This window comes from Pongo pygmaeus, chromosome X, assembly GCF_028885625.2.
Source record: "Pongo pygmaeus isolate AG05252 chromosome X, NHGRI_mPonPyg2-v2.0_pri, whole genome shotgun sequence".
Classification (NCBI taxonomy): domain Eukaryota; kingdom Metazoa; phylum Chordata; class Mammalia; order Primates; family Hominidae; genus Pongo; species Pongo pygmaeus.
This window is the reverse complement of record NC_072396.2, coordinates 53456880-53474265: the sequence shown is the minus strand read 5'-3', so window position 1 is coordinate 53474265 and position 17386 is coordinate 53456880. Positions and strand designations below refer to the sequence as shown.

Genomic DNA, 17386 nt, shown 5'->3' with positions numbered 1-17386 from the left:
GGGGGTACGGGGTGTGTGTCACGTGGGAAGCGTGTGCAAAGGCTGGCTTGGGCACTTTGGGAGGCCGACGCGGGGGGATCACAAGGTTAGGAGTTCGATACCAGCCTGGCCAATATGGTGAAACCTCGCCTCTACTAAAAATACAAAAATCAGCCGGGCATGGTGGCGGGTGCCTGTTATCCCAGCTATGCGTGAGGCTGAGGCAACAGAATCGCTTGAACCTGGGAGGCGGAGGTTGCAGTGAGCCGAGATCGCGCCACTGCACGCCAGCCTGGGCGAGAGAGCGAGACTCCGTCTCAAAAAAAAAAAAAAAAAAGCCTGGCTTGGTAGGAGGAGAATGGCCTGGGGACTGACACAAGTCTCGAACGTGGCGCGGCTGGGGCAGTCGCGTCCCTCAGCCGTCAGCTCCCAACAGCAGGGAAGGAAGCCCTGGCGGACCCCGGGAAGGAGACAGGAGCCAACCTCCTTGGGCCCCGAAGTGCAGGCCCTGAGCCCGTTAATCTTACGCCAGGAACGCCCCACGGGTTGCGTGTTCTGGAGCTACAGGAACTTCCTGCGCGGTTGCTGTGGTTGCGAGGGCGTGAAAAGTGGGGGTTACCGGCTCCGCAAGCACTTCCTGCTCGGCTGCTGTGGTTGCGGTAACGGGACTAGCGCGGTTGCTATGGTTGCGAGGGCGTGACGGGGGGGATTCCGGCGCCGCAGGGACTTCTTGCGTGGTTGCTGTGATTGCGAGGGCGGGATTAGGGGAAGTTTTGTGCAGTGGTTGGTCCCTCTTCACTGTTCGCCGGAGCAATTGCGGCCCGTACCATTCCCTTCTCGGGTCGTAGTTCTCCTCCCTTTAGCCTGCCCCAGCCGGGCTGGAGGTCGAAAAGCAGAGGAGAAGATGGAATTTCCTCTGCAGTTGGCGGCGTTCGGTTTTTGCGGCCGGCAGGTGGCAATATTGCGCCATGGAGCCGCCCTGCTCGCCTCCCGCCCCGCCCTTCGCGGGCGAAAAAAGGTCGCCGAACCTTTTCCGAGAGCAGAGGCTTTTTTTGTTTGTTTGTTTCCTTCCCTGGGGTCTGCGCCCGTAGGTCCCAGAGGCTAAGATTCCGCCCTTTGAGGGGCCCCCTCGCTAAAACTCAGAGCCTGTGGACAAAGCCTTTTTGGTTTTTAAATCGGCCTGTCTCCTGCGAGGCTGCCCGCTTCCTTTAGCAACCCTCATTCTGCTGCGCTGAATGCTGTCGTCCTTTTTTTTTTGAGACAGAGTCTCGCTCTGTCACCCAGGCTGGAGTGCAGTGGCGGGATCTCCGCTCACTGCAAGCTCCGCCTCCCAGGTTCATGCCATTCTCCTGCCTCAGCCTCCCGAATAGCTGGGACTACAGGCGCCCGCGACCGCGCCCGGCTAATTTTTTGTATTTTTAGTAGAGACGGGGTTTCATCTGTTAGCCAGGATGGTCTCGATCTGCTGACCTCGTGATCCACCCGCCTCGGCCTCCCAAAGTGCTGGGATTACAGGCGTGAGCCACCGGTCCCGGCCTGGTCTCATCCTTCTTTTCCCCCACGCCGTCCTGGCACCTGTGAACCTTCATCAACGTTTTTTTTTTGGTTTTTTTTTTTTTTTTTTTTTTTTGAGACAGAGTCTCGCTTTGTTGCCCAGGTTGGGGTGCAGTGTTGCGAGGCTCACTGCAAGCTCCGCCACCTGAGTTCAAGCGATTCTCCTGCCTCAGCCTCTTGAGTAGCTGAAATTACAGGCAGATGCCACCACACCCGGCTAATTTTTGTATTTTTAGTACAGACGAGGTTTCACCATGTTGGCCAGGCCAGTCTCCTGACCTCAGGTGATCCGCCCGCCTCAGCCTCCCAAAGTGCTGGGATTACAAGCGTGAGCCACCGCGCCCGGCCCATCAATGTATTCTTTCATTAGGGACTGCGTTCAGCCTCACTGGAGAACATTGGGAGGTGAGATAACGCAGAATAAAGAAAACGAATGTTAGCCACCGTCCCATCACGCAGCGGTGGTCATTCATTATGCTTTGTGATATTTCCTTAAGAAGGTTTTTCATCCATAAAGGTGCATTTTGCACATACTGAGATTCCTACTTCCGTCGCGACTTCAACATCCTTTTTAAACTCAGTTTCACATTTTTGAAAAATTCTTTTTGTAACTTTCATGGTTTTGATTGAAATAATAATGCAAACGTTTTCTGGAACGTTGAAAGTTCCTGTAAAACTTGAGTGCACAATTCATTAACTCGATATCCAAAGACAGCTGTCACTGTGTTATGAGGGCAGGAGCTGTGGTATGTGTGTGTTCCAGTCTTTTGTCCTCAGCACCTGGAAGACTACTTAGAATTTACTAGGTGCCTAATAAACATTGTGAATTAAACTGATATTTACATTTCCAGTCAATTTTCCTTATATATGTAGAGTTAATCTTTTCATAGCCCTGGATTATAATATAGCACCGGTTTTCTACATGATTTTTTTGTTTCACATTTTGTAGTGAGCATTTGCCTTTGTCGTTAACATTTCTTAAATGTTTAATTGTCTTGCATCGGTCAGGTCAATTCACTTACAGAAGATAATTTTACTTGTTTATGATATTCAGGAAAGAATTCAGGGCTTTGCATGTAAAACACTCCTCTCCTTAATTCCATAAAAATCTCACTGAAGCCGGCCAGCACAGTGGCTCACGCCTGTAATCCCAGCACTTTGGGAGGCCGAGGCGGGCAGATCACCTGAGGTTGAGAGTTTGAGACCAGCCTGGCTAACATGTTGAAACCCCGTCTCTACTAAAAATACAGAATTAGCTGGGCGTGGAGGTGCGCGCCTGTAATCCCAGCAACTCTGGAGGCTGAGGCAGGAGAACCGCTTGAACCCAGGAGGTGGAGGTTGTAGTGAGCCAAGATCACACCACTGCACTCCTGCCTGGGCAAGAGTGAGACTCTGCCTCCAAAAATAATAATCTCACTGAAGCTTGAGTAAGTTGTAGCCTAGAATTGCCTTGATAGAGACGGATCTTTTATTCTGTTTTAATCAGCTTTCAATATATTGGCTGTCTTCCATAGGACACTGCCCTAGATCAAATCAATTCATAGAACTGAGATTCTGGATGGCATGCTAAGGTTATCTGGCCCAGTGGTAAGAAGCTACAGTCAGCTTAGCTTGCTGCACTGATATAGTCATGTAATGATGTACTGGGGGCATAAAGAAAAATGCACTAAATATGAACTTAGGGGCCTAATTCCCAACGTGTCATTGGAGTCAGGGACACCATCACTTGACTGGAAGCACCATATGTGAGCCAAGGCTTATCTGACTGCAGTGGTCTTTCTCCATGTCTAGCTAATACTTGTGAAGCTGCTTTAAGCATGCCTCAAATAACTGAAAAAAATCACATACTTCTTTCCAAAAAGGGGGAGGGGGCTCACCGTAAACAGTACTGTACACAAATAATCGGAGTTAATTTATGCAGACAGCTTCTTTACCATAAAGCTGCGGTTTGATTTGGACAAGAAGTTCTTCACTAATATTCACTTCCTCTCACAGGGCCTCATGCAGGGCCTTGGGTCAGGCCTCAAGAGAAGTTCCTTTCTATTAATAGTTCCTGCCCTGCCAGCCTTACCTATTTGACTGAGTCACTTTGCTCCTCTGGGCTTGCAGCAGCATCCAGGGAGGGGTGTGGTGAGAGTGCCCCTGTTCCCAGCACAACAGCTCCTCTTTTTTCTCTTATGCATTGGATTTTTTTTTTTTCAAGAAACATGCTTTTACTTTAACAAAAACTGAAATCCACTGGTCTACATGATTTCTAAGATTTCCTCTGTGCTTAGTCACCCACACATGAAAGGAAGGAAGATTGGACAGAAATGAAGTTATGAAAATGAGTAAGTACAGCCATCCATAGGAGTAGCAGCCACTACCAAGCAATCGCTCTGCTTAGGTCTCCAGCACTGTCAAGTTACTCTACTGGCCCTTGGCTTAATCAAAAGACTATTTGAAGATAAACTTTTATCTTTTGTTAAAGCTAATATATTTTTGCTGCCTCATTAAATAGATTAGCCTGTTTCCTAACTAAATAGTTATATAAGGGCCGGGCACGGTGGCTCATGCCTGTAATCCTAGCAATTTGGGAGGCCGAGGCAGGTGGATCACATGGTCAGGAGTTCAAGACCAGCCTGGCTAAGATGGTGAAACCCTGTCTCAACTAAAACTACAAATAATTAGCCAGGCGCTGTGGCAGGCACCTGTAATCCCAGCTACTTGGGAGGCTGAGGCAGGAGAATCGCTTGAACTCGGGCGGCAGAGGTTGCAGTGAACCGAGATCGCACCACTGCACTCCAGCCTGGGTGACAGAGACTCTGTCTCAAAATAATAATAATAATAATAATAGGCATATAAGAGCATAGACTGTAGCATCACTGAAAACCAAACTCTATAGAAATTTGAGTCCTTTTTTTCAATTTAGTGAGTTTTTCAATATCTTTTCCAAATAGCAAAACACAGTTTTTCCTATATTTGTTTCCCAGTGGCATCTTAGGTTGTATTATTTTGGCACAGACACCCTTTGTTTGTATTTTAAAGATGTAGGGACCCCGTCTCTACAAAAAATTTTTTTAAAATTAGCCAGGTGTGGTTCCAGCTACTCAAGAGGCTGAAGTGGAAGGATTGCTTGAGCCCAGTAGTTTAAGGCTACAGTGAGCTGTGATCATGCCATGGCACTCCAGCTTGGGCAACAGAGTGAGATCTTGTCTCGAAAAAAAAGATATAAAGAAAGTCTTTACTCTCCCTAAAATTATGATTCCAGAGACTGTATTCTTATCTATTTCAAATCATATGGATAAGATTTATTGAGCATATACTATGTGTTGGGTACTATATTGAGTCCTTTACATGTACTATTAGTCTCATTGATCATAGAAATATTTGGAGTTTGTTATTGGTTACTATAATTATTTCTGGTTAACAGATGAGAAAACTGCTGCTTAAAGAGACATCATTGCTCAGGTGTGTGATGCTAAAGATGTTTGTATAATGTGAACCCTATGATGACTCAAGGGACAGATTTCCTCATATTTTTTTCTTTTTTTTTTTTTCTTTTTTTTGAGACAGAGTCTCACTCCATCACCCAGGCTGGAGTGCAGTGGGGTGATCTCAGCTTACTGCAACCTCCGCCTCCTGGGTTCAAGCATTTCTCCTGCCTCAACCTCCCGAGTAGCTGGGATTACAAGCGCACGCTACCACGCCCAGCTAATCTTTTGTATTTTAGTAGAGACGGGGGGCATGAGCCACTGTACCTGGCTTTTTTTTTTTTTTTTTTTTTGAGACAGGGTCTCTATCACCCAGGCTGGAGTGCAGTGGTGCAATAATGGTTCACTGCAGCCTCGACCTCCTGAGCTCAAGAGATCCTCCCACCACAGCGTCCCAAGTAGCTGGAATCATACCTGGCTTTTTTTTTTTTTTTTTGAGACGGAGTCTCGCTCTGTCACCAGGCTGCAGTGCAGTGACACGATCTTGGCTCACTGCAATCTCCGCCTCCCAGGTTCAACCGATTCTACTCCGTCAGCCTCCCGAGTAGTTAGGATTACAGGTGCGTGCCACCATACCCAGCTCATTTTTTCATATTTTTAGTAGAGACAGGTTTTCACCATATTGGCCAGGATAGTCTCGATCTCCTAACCTCGTGATCCACCTGCCTCAGCCTCCCAAAGTGCTGGGATTACAGGTGAGAGCCACCACGCCTGGCCATACCTGGCTAATTTTTAAAAATTAAAAACAAATCCCAGCACTTTGGGAGGCCAAGGTGGGAGGATCACTTGAGGTCAGGAGTTCGAGACCATCTGGGCCAAGATGGTGAAACCCCGTATCTACTAAAAATACAAAAATTGGCCAGGCATAGTGGCACGTGCCTGTAGTCCCAGCTACTCCGGAGGCTGAGGCGTGAGATTCGCTTGAACCCAGGAGACAGAGGTTGCAGTGAGCCGAGATTGCACCACTGCACTCCAGCCTGGGCAACAGAGTGAGACCCTATCTCAAAATAAATAAATTATTTTTCCAGTCCCTTCTCTTAGACAAGATGAACTCCTTTCATTGCCAGCATATTCTTTTTTGGAGAGAAAAAAAATTATAAGGATATATCATATTCAGGAATTGAGCCAAGAAGGCCTCCATAATGGATCTGAGGAGCAGTTTGTTATTTGGTCTTCTTTTCCTTAGTCGTAGCATGGATCATCCATTTGGACAGGAGAGTGCTGCTGGTCTTAACTAGATGTGATTGGATAGACTTCATGAGGAGTATTCCTATGAAAATAAAAAGAAAAATTATCACTATATCTTGGAAAAGCAGCGCATCCCCAGGACTGTATCCCTGTTGGGAATATTCAAGGGAAAAGGTCATATTCTCAGCCACCCAATGATAACCCAGAGGTCCCAGAGATCAGGACTAGGTGGCAATTCATCAAAAAGACATCAGAAAGGTGTTGGGGGATATATGTACAGCAGTCGTCTCTGACAACTGCACAAGCACATCCATCTCCTAGATCTGCCCGGATGATGGCTAATGCCAGTTGATGATGGACAACAGCCTCTGGAGTTCTTGCATTTCTTGAGTGATTGTGTTAATATTTTTCGTGACATCACTGGTGACTTGGTTGGCTTCATGAATGAGAGCATGGAAAACTCGGGCATTGGGTTGAGCTTCTTCAGTAACCCACAGAGCTGGTTTACCAGAAAAGCCTGCAACCTGAGACCTGTCCCTGTTGGGGGCGAACACATCTAAAACCATTCCAAGTCTTTTAGCTTCTTCAGACAGTTCCTGTTCATCTCCTGGAGAGAATGGCTGTTTTGCAGAGGGATGTTCTCACTCCTGACAATGGATTGTTCTGTGCAGGAGTGAGAGTTTTATTCTACTTCTGAAAAGGTGATAAGTTGTTAAAACTCTATGCAAATGTATAATCAGAAAGGGAGAAAGAGATGGGTAAGATAACATGACTATCCAATTGGCTGGTTAAAAAAAAAAAAGGTAGTGAACCCACAACAAAGTATGAACTGCTTCGGTATTCTCTGGGGGAGTGGGGGGAGCAATTGTCACAATTTATCATGTAACTTTCCTAGGTGCGGCTGGTGTTGGGGCTAAACCCATGATACCCACTGCCCTCATTTGGGCTAATAACCTGGCCGGTTTCCTTTGCAGTAGCTTAGGCTCACAAATTTATGATTACAAACAAACACTTCCTTTGGATAAAAACAAGTTCATCTCCTTTGGTGCGTATCCTGGGTAGGGTGTGTTCATTTTGGAGAGTTGTCAGAGGTCCAGTTGGTATGGGAATATGCCTCAAATGGCAGCCGTACTGGTGGAGAGATTTCTTCCAGGGTAGGAAATGGAGGAGTTGTAAAATACAATTGACAGGAAAAGGTGAGCAGAGCCAATAGGTGACATTAGCTTCATAAGCCTGAGCAAGAAAATGAGAAAGATTTGAGGTATTGAGTAAGGGCAGAGGAGAAAAGGAGCAGGAAATGGGGAGAACAAGGAGAGGAAACAGAAATAGCAGAGTGAGGATACAAGTTGGTAGCAATAGTATAATTTTTGGCTAACAGGAAAACACCTTACAAAGTTTCTTAATTATAATTTCAGTAAAATGAGTAAGTAGAGATTCCCCAGATAGGAAATACAAATTCTAATGTTCTTAAAAGTCACAGTAAGAGCTGTTGCCTTAGAGCAAGGGAATTAAGGAAATTAAATGTTTTGTGATGCAGGGAGTTCTATAAAGTCCATCTGTAAATCTTCAAAAGGTCCCTGGAGCTGTGGTTCCTGTCCATGTCCCACATTTACAGTTTGTCCAGGATTATAAAGTGTTGCAGGTGGAACATACCCTGGGGACATCATCTGCTACTCAAATAAAATTCCCCACCACTGTTGGCCCAGAGGAGTTTTCAAGTTTGTTTACTGTGATGGATCATAGCCTACACATTTTTCATCAAGCTCCAATTCAGACTGGAGAGGGCAAACAGCAGTCTTGGTATCTCCATTGCCCATCTCATAGGAGGGAACATTGGGTTTCTTCCAATATCTTATTTTACTGTGGCAAAATATACATAACATAAAATTTACTATTTTAACCATTTTTAAGTATACAGTTCAGTTCCATTGAATACATTCATATTGTTCTGCAGGCACCACCACCATCCATCTCCAGAACTCTTTTCATCTTGCAAAACTGAAACTCTGTCCCCACTGAACCATAGCTCCATATTCCCCCCTCCTTCCAGCCCCTGGCAACTACCATTCTACTCCCTGTCTCTATGAATGTGACTACTCTAAATACCTCATATAAGTGAAATTGTATAATGTTTGTCTTTGTGACTGTCTTATTTCACTTAGTATGTCTTCAAGGTTTTTTAATGTTGTAGCATGTGTCAGAATGTCATTCCTTTTTTAAGGCTGAATAATACTCCATTGTATTTATATACCACATTTTGTGTATCTATTCATCTGTCAATGGACACTTGGGTTGCTTCCACATTTTGGCTATTGAGAATAATGCTGCTATGAAAATGGGTGTACAAATATCTGGTCATGTCCCTGACTGCAGTTCTTTTGGGTATATACCAATAAGTGGGATTGCTGGATTATATGGTAATTCTATGTTTAATTTTTTGAGGAACTGCCATTCTCCCTTATCTCTTTTATAGAATCGAATGCTTGTGACTGCAGTTTTCCCAAGGTATCACAGAAGTGGTCTGGAGGCTCTTCAAGGAGAACTACAAACCACTGCTGAAGGAAATAAGAGAGGACACAAACAAATGGAAAAACATTCCATGCTCATGGATAGGAAGAATAAATATCGTGAAAATGGCCTTACTGCCCAAAGTAATTTATAGATTCAATGCTATCCTCATCAAGCTACCACTGACTTTCTTCACAGAATTGGAAAAAAACTACTTTCAACTTCATATGGAATCAAAACAGAGCCCGCATAGCCAAGACAATCCTGGGCAAGAAGAACAAAGCTGGAGGCATCACACCACCTGACTTGAAAGTTTACTACAAGGCTACAGTAACCAAAACAGCATGGTACTGGTACCAGAACAGAGATATAGACTAGTGGAACAGAACGGAGGCCTCAGAAATAATACCACACATCTACCACATCTGATCTTTGACAAACCTGACACACACAAGCAATGGGGAAAACATTCCCTGTTTAATAAATGATGTTGGGAAAACTGGCTAGCCATATGCAGAAAACTGAAACTGGACCCCTTCCTTACACCTTATACAAAAATTAACACAAGATGGATCAAAGACTTAAACGTAAGACCTAGGACCATAAAAATCCTAGAAGAAAACCTGGGCAATACCATTAGGCATGGGCAAAGACTTCATGTCTAAAACATCAAAAGCAATGGCAACAAAAGGCAAAACTGGCAAATGGGATCTAATTAAAATAAAGAGCTTCTGCACAGCAAAAGAAACTATCATCAGAGTGAACAGGCAACCTACAGAATGGGACAAAATTTTTGCAATCTACCCATCTGACAAAGGGCTAATACCCAGAATCTACAAAGAACTTAAACAAATTTACAAGAAAAAAACAACCCCATAAAAAAATGGTCAAAGGGTATGAACTGACACTTCTCAAAAGAAGACATTTATGCAGCCAACAGACATATGAAAAAATGCTCATCATCACTGGTCATTAGAGAAATGCAAATCAAAACCACAATGAGATACAATCTCACGCCAGTTAGAATAGCGATCATTAAAAAGTCAGGAAACAACAGATGCTGGAGAGGATGTGGAGAAATAGGAACGCTTTTACACTGTCGGTGGGAGTGTAAATTAGTTCAACCATTGTGGAAGACAGTGTGGCGATTCTTCAAGGATCTAAAACTAGAAATACCATTTGACCCAGCAATCCCATTACTGGGCATATACCCAAAGGATTATAAATCATTCTACTATAAAGACACGTGCACACGTATGTTTATTGCGGCACTATACACAATAGCAAAGACTTGGAACAACCCAGATGTCCATCAATGATAGTCTTGATTAAGAAAACATGGCTCATATACACCACAGAATACTATGCAGCCATAAAAAAGGATGAGTTTGTGTCCTTTGCAGGGACATGGATGAAGCTGGAAACCATCATTCTCAGCAAACTATCACAAGATCAGAAAACCAAACACCACATATTCTCACTCATAAGTGGGAGCTGAAGAATGAGAACACATGGACACAGGGAGGGGAACATCACACACCGGTGCCTGTGGGGGGTGGGGGGATAGAGGAGGGATAACATTAGGAGAAATACCTAATGTAGGTGATGGGTTGATGGGTGCAGCGAACCACCATAGCATGTGTATACCTATGTAACAAAACTGCATGTTCTGCACATGTAGCCCAGAACTTAAATTATAATAAATAAATAAATAAGTGGTCTGGAGGAACCAGACCATCATTAGTTTGCTGAATATGAATGAGAGCGAATTGTTTAACATACCAGTCAAGGACTTTCCTTTTGTTTCACAGGTTTATTTCCCAGTAGGAGCTTTGACTACACTTACAGCCAATTCCTGGAGCAAGGTTTCTAGTAAAGCTCGACCTTGCTCACCATACTTAATATAAGAAGTACCAGCAGCAGGTAGGAAACCCTGTTGTTTCTGTAGAATACCGAAATTATAAACCACAGCATCGGCACACATGCTTGCCTAGCTGTGTTGTATTTGTAGAGGCCCTTGTGTTTCCCTTAGGTGAAGTTGAGGGCCATAAGACTGTGCATGCAGTTTTCTCCTCATTTATCATACTTTCTTCAAAATACTGAGCTAAGTGTTGTAACTCATGGATGGGTATGACCTGCCCACGTATTTTCTGCTTCTGAACAGCAGCTGATATTTCAGGCTTAGGGCCATTAACAAAAAAGGTGGAGAACTCCCTGGTGGCATCAGCATTAATGCCCAACCTCTAGCATTCCTGATAGTAGTATCTAATTGGTCTCTATAGTTAGAGACAGATTCATCCTACCTTTGTCAACAGGATTGGATTGTTCTCTAGTAATTGTGAGGGGGTAAACTTCAGGGATAGCCTTTAAAAGACACTATCCTATTTCTGGGGCTTTTACATATGCAGAGCAGGTGTTATTTCTAGGAGCATTACCTAAATCCTCATTTATGGTGGCCTTGTCAAACCATGCTCAGGGATCTCCTGGTCTTACTAAAAGGTGTGCTAAATGATACAGGTCAAGGAGCTCAGGCAGGTCAAGGAGCTCAGGGTGGCCAGGTGCAGTGGCTCACGCCTGTAATCCCAGCACTTTGGGAGGCCGAGGCAGGTGGATCACCTGATGTCAGGAGTTCGAGACCAGCCTGGCCAACATGGTAAAATCCTGTCTCTACTAAAAATACAAAAATTAGCTGGGTGTGGTGGTGGGCGCCTGTAATCCCAAGTACTCAGGAGGCTGAGGCAGGAGAATTGCTTGAACCCAGGAGGCAGAGGTTGCAGTGAGCCGAGATTGCACCATTGCACTCCAGCCTGGGCAACAAGAGTGAAACTCCATAAATAATAATAATAATCAGAGATAGTGAAAAATATATACGTACAAAAATATTCTTTACATTTTATGGAGGGAATATCTTTGAGGAATGTATCAATATGCTTTCCTCCTACACATTTCCTTGCATGAATTTCCCTAGTGATTAGTAGAGTGCATTTTCTACCAGAAGGCAAAAATGGGAAATGAAAGAACACATAGCAGCTATAACTAAATTTCAAGACTAGATTTTACTACATGCACTCTAAAAAAAAATCTGGCTTAAAAATCCGGTTGGGCGCCATGGCTCATGCCTGTAATCCTAACACTTTGGGAGGTTGAGGCAGGTGGATCGTTTGACGCCAGGAGTTCAAGACCAGCCTGGTCAACATTGTGAAACCCTGTCTCTAATAAAAAGACAAAAATCAGCCAGGCGTAATCCCAGCTACTCAGGAGGGTGAGGCACAAGAATCGCTTGAACCTGGGAGGCAGAGGTGCAGTGAGCCGAGATCATGCCACTGCACTCCAGGCTGGGAGACAGAGCGAGACTCCGTCTCAAAAAAAAAAAAAAAAAAAAAAAATCTGTACCTACTACACACGTAATAGAAAATATTAGACACAACAACAGTAGTGTGACATCTACAACTGCCAGGATCCAAGCCAAGTACCTGTTGGGCTGTTTATGATGAACACTACCCCCTGAAGCAGATGCTGTTACCACCCTTAATCTACACTTGTGGAAACAGGCACACAGATGTGGAGTCAGTTGTCCCTGGTCTGTCAGACTCTATATTACACACTGGCTTGCAGAATGCTTTCCTGTCCCCAGTATAAGAATAAAAGACACACTGGGGAAGTGTTTAAAAGAGCCAGCAAAACATTTTTAAAAAATCATGGCAGTCACTGCTCACAGAAATAGTGCAAAATGGAAAGAAAAAATAAACCATGTAGGAAAATGTTCAAAGAGTAGGACCTAAGTATTATGAAATGATATCTTTTTTTTTTTTTTTTTTTGAGACAAGGCCCAGGTTGGAGTATAGTGGTGCAATCAAGGCTCACTGCAGCCCTGACCTCCTGGGCTCAAGCGACCCTCCCACTTCAGCCCCCTGTGGCTCCCAAAAGCTGGGACTATAGGTACACACCACCACAGCCTGCCAATTTTATTGTTTATGTTTTGTAGAGACAGGATCTCACTGTGTTGCCCAGGCTGGCCTCCAACTTGATCCTGGGATCAAGCAATCCTCCTGCCTTGGCCTCCCAAAGTGCTGGGATTACAGGCCTGAGCCACGACGCCTGGCCTATTTTTTTTTTTTTTTTAAATCACCTGGAAGACATTAGGCACTTGTATTTGTATTCATCAAATGTCTATATTGACAAGACAAAGCTAGGCACTGTTCTGGTAATGTGCTGAAAATACATTGGTGAGCAAAAACAAAGCAAAACAAATATAGTTCCTGTCCTTATAATGATCACTTTCTGATATTAACCTTTGAAATAGGGAGTCAGGGGTTATTTCTGTTGTCCAGCTTAATTGTTAAATTTTTTTTTTTGCTCTTCTATACTACTACTCTTCTATACTACTTCTATACTATATTTTTTATTCATGAATAAAAAATGTTCAAGTCTTTTTGAAATAATTTGTGGGACACCTTAATGCTAAATAGTTTAAAAATTTTTGAAAGAAATGATGCAAACATCAATCTCAGTATGTTTAAAATGTACCTTTATAGATGAAAAACCACTAAGGAAATAAAAAAATCTGATTACTGATGATGGCATGTTGATGGAACTGTGGATAGTTTTCTTCACTATATTTTATCTCTCAGTGCTATGAAAAGATTGTTTCTACACGTATAAAGAAAAATGACGGGAAATATAAATATTTTATTTCACAATGTTTATTAGGCACCCAGTAAATTCTAAGTGCCCTTGCAGGTACTGAGGACAAAAGACTGAAACACACACAGACCACAGCTCCTGCCCTCATAAGAGAATACGGTGACAGCTGTCTTTGGATCACGAGTTAATGAATTGTGCACTGGAGTTTTACAGGAACACTGAACATTCTAGAAAACGTTTGCATTATTTCAATCAAAACGACGAAAATCACAAAAACCGTTTTTCAAAAATGTGAAACCGAGTTTTAAAATAAGGATGTTGAAGTCGTGACGCCAAGTAGGAATGTATGTGGAAAATGCACCTTTATGGATGAAAAACCCTCTAAGGAAGAAATTTCACAAAGCATAATGAATGGCCACCGCTGAGTGATAGGACGGTGGCTAATATTCGTTTTCTTTATTCTGCGTTATCTCGCCTCGCATGTTCTCCAGCAAGACTGAACGCCCTACCTAATGAAAGAATACAGTGATGAAGGCCCACGGATTCCAGGACGACGTGGGGGAAAGACCATTCAGAGCAGCAGAATAAGGGTTGCTAAGGGACGCGGGCAGGTCCGCGGGAGACAGGCCGATTTGAAAAGCAAAAAGGCTTTGTCCACCAGTGCTGAGTTTCAGCGAGGGACGCCCCCCGCCCCCCACCCCCGAAGGCGGCAACTTAGGCTCCAGGACCAGCCGGTTCACACGCCAGGGAAGGAGAAAAAAAAAAGACCTCTTCCCTCGGAAAAAGATGGGCAACGTTTTTTCGCTCGCGAAGGGCGGGGCGGAAGGCGAGGAGGGGGACTCCACAGTGCAACACTGCCACCTGCCGACCAGAGAAACCGAACACCACCAACCGCAGAGGAAATTCCATCTTCTCCTCTGCTTTTCGGCACCAAGCCCGGAGAGCGCCACTGGGGCAGGAAAGGAGAGCGACGAACAGAGAAGGGACTGGAAAGGGCCGCAATGGCTCCGGCGAACAGGGAAGAGGGACTCACCCCTGCACAAAAGCCTCCCCTAGTCCCGCCCTCGCAACCATAGCAACTGCGCAATAAGTTCCTGCGGCGCCAGACACCCCCCACTAGTCCCGCCCTCGGAACCATAGCATCCGCGCAGAAAGTTCCTGCGCCGCCGGAAAAACGCAGTCCGGAGGGCGGGGCTGGCCTAGGAATGACGAGCTCTGGGCCTGCGCGTCGGAGCCCGGGGAGGTCGGCTCGTCTCCTTATCGGGGTTCGCCGCATGCTTCCTTCCCTGCGGATGGGAGCTAACGGCTGAGGGACGCGACTGCCCAGCCGCCCCGCGTTCGAGACCTGTGCCAGTCCCAGAGCCATTCTCCTCCCACCCAGCCAGCCTTTGAACACGCTTCCCAAGGGGCACACCCCGTGTTCCCCGCAGCCCTTAATCCGCCGATCCTCCCTGGCGATTTCAGCGCCCCCAGGGGCTGACCAGGCCACCGCCAGAACCTCTCCGTCCTCAGGGGTCTCCTCCTGCCCACCTAAGTCTCTTCTGCCAGCGGTCATGCCCTGGGCCTCAGGAAAGACCGCGCCCCTCCACGATGTGCAGTAAAGGATGGGCGCCCGGCCTTTCAGGAGCTGAGCACTGATGAGAAAAAAATGCCTTACTTACTGTTGTACCTTTCTCCATGACCAAGAGAGATTGCTTCTCACTTTCACTGTCATCCTACATCCATTGCTAACATACTCCCCAAGTATGCTAGGAACCCTCTTCCATTTCAGTGGCCTACCCTAAGGATTCATCGAGAAGACAGAAGCAATCCACTGGGAACTCTTAGAGCTTCCCAAGCCCGGTCTACCCGTGCCTGCCCTGGCATTCTCTGCCGCCCTTCTGCATACAGTGCTCCTAACTGAAGCCAGCTCCTCACCTCAGCTCAGGATCCCATACCTCCCACCTTCTCAGGGGCTTTGCTCCTGCAATGATCCCTCCTCCCTTCAAAGTCATCAACTGCCCCCTCTACGTTGGAGCACTCCACAAGCAAAGGAGGAAAAACCCACCCTCTCCCCACATGTCCTTCAGCAGCTGCTGGCACAGAATGTGCTGCCCTTCAACAAAAGCTGCCTGGAGTTCTGAGGCCACGGCCTCCTCAACTCCCTTCAATAGAGCTTTTGTCCCTAATCTGTATTTTGGGGTGGCTGAGGTGGGAGGATCTCTTGAAACCAGGATTTTGAGGCTGCAGTGAGCTATGATCGTGCCACTATAGTCCAGCCTTGGTGACAGAACGAGAGGGTGTCTCAAAAAAAAAAAAAAAAAAAAAAGAGAGAGAGAGAGAGAGAGAAACAAGAGGGAAAAATCTCCCCTTCTTCTTATAAGTAAGAAGCAGTAAACCTTTGGCTTACTGCTTTTTCCCTAGGCGTCCTTTCCTGGCTCTGGACACATTTTTTGAATCCAAGCTCCATGGCTCAGGCCCTTGGAAACATATTCTACCGTTGTTCTGAACCAAGTACAAATTCCCAACTGTGACCTTCTTGACCTGGATATAACAGGGCAAGTCTGAGGTGAACATGAAAGACAAGCCAAAGAAAGTGTCCTGTTCTGGTCACAGGGGGTAGGAGGTCCCCAGAGGCAGGAATCTCAGAGGAGGAATCTCAGAGGAGGAAGGTGTGACAAGGGAGTGGAGAGAAGCTTCGAATAAAAGAGGGTTTTACCTCATGCAAATTTGGAGCTCGTTTTGCAGAATGGCCCAGTAGCCTCTTTGGGCAGAGGGATGTCTGGAGTTGAGGAATTTCACTTTGTAGAGCTGATCTTGGTTCCTGCTGTTTTGGGAGACCTCAGTGCTCTACATTCTCTGAGAGGGGAATGTGGAAGTGGCTGATTCAAAACCCAGCGGTGCTACCATGAAGCAAGCATAAGCCAGATAGGAGCTAGGAGACCCTGCAGCTGAGGCTGTGGAGTGGACAGCACTGGTCAGGGGTCGGGGAGAGCATGAGGCCCAGACTCAGAAGGGTCCGCAGATGCCAGCACAGGTGGGCTGAGGTCAAGTCAGCCAGGGAGCACAAGGTCCTGATCAAGATGAGAGAGAGACAAAAATGCAAGTTATGCCAGCCTCACACATGGGTGAGCAGGGCAGCGTCGCCAGCAGGACCTGGGGACAAGAGTGAGCCTTCCCTCAGAAACCACCGAGGACACTGCAGTCAACATACAATGTCATAGGCCCCTTCCCACATCACCATGGAGACTCAAAAGCCATATATGCCCCTTCCCCATCTTGGACAAGAGTAGGGAGGTGGGGTGGCAATCCAAGAGACTGATCATTTTCGCCAAAACAGACTGAGCATTTATACAAATGGACCGGTTACATGACAGCATCAGATGACACCAGATTGGACGAAAATCCAGTGCGTTTGTTTCCCCTTACTATCCAGTCCAGAGGGTGGACAAGCAAGACAAATGTCAAATCAGTCAGAGAGAATAAATAAACCAGCGTGCTTGTGGGGTGTGAGGGGCTTGAGTGAGTTTGTGCTCTCTGCATACCATTCCCTGCGACTCCTCCTCTGCACACTGTCTTATCAGTCCACAGTAGCAAGGGAATGGGACATACTTGTCTTCCCTACTGTAACCCAGGACAATTTTAACCCCTCATAAGCAGACTCCCAAAACAGGACACAGAAAGAGCAGAGAATCTGACAGACACACAGAATAGAGAAGCTGTCGTTCCCCTCCCCATGCAAGGCCAGGCTTTACTGTCCTTTATTAAGACAGACCCCATTTCCCAGGGCCTGAGCCATGGAGCTTGGAGTCAAAAAATGTGTCCAGAGCCAGGAAAGGACGCCTAGAGAAAAAGCAGTAAGCCAAAGATTCTTATAAAAAGAAGGGTTTTTTTTCCCCCCTTCTTTTCTTTCTCTTTTTCTTTTTTTCTGTCACCTAGGATGGAGTATAGTTAGCATGACTGTAGCTCACTGCAGCCTCAAACTCCTGGGCTCAAGAGATCCTCCCACCTCAACCACCCCAGTAGCTGGGAGTACAATCTTGCACGACCACAGCCGGCTA

General features: G+C 45.7%; 1 protein-coding gene across 4 annotated transcripts in view; it reads left to right on the top strand.

Annotated features, from left to right (window-relative positions):
- Window positions 1-10451, top strand: part of FAM156B (family with sequence similarity 156 member B) — a 48025-nt gene extending 37574 nt beyond the window's left edge. For all 4 annotated transcript variants that reach the window (XR_008497069.2, XR_008497064.2, XR_008497066.2 and 1 more), the window contains one exon: window positions 8668-10451. The gene's annotated coding sequence lies outside the window, so the exon portion shown is untranslated. The remainder of the gene's footprint in view (window positions 1-8667) is intronic.
- The last annotated feature ends 6935 nt before the right edge of the window (window positions 10452-17386 follow it).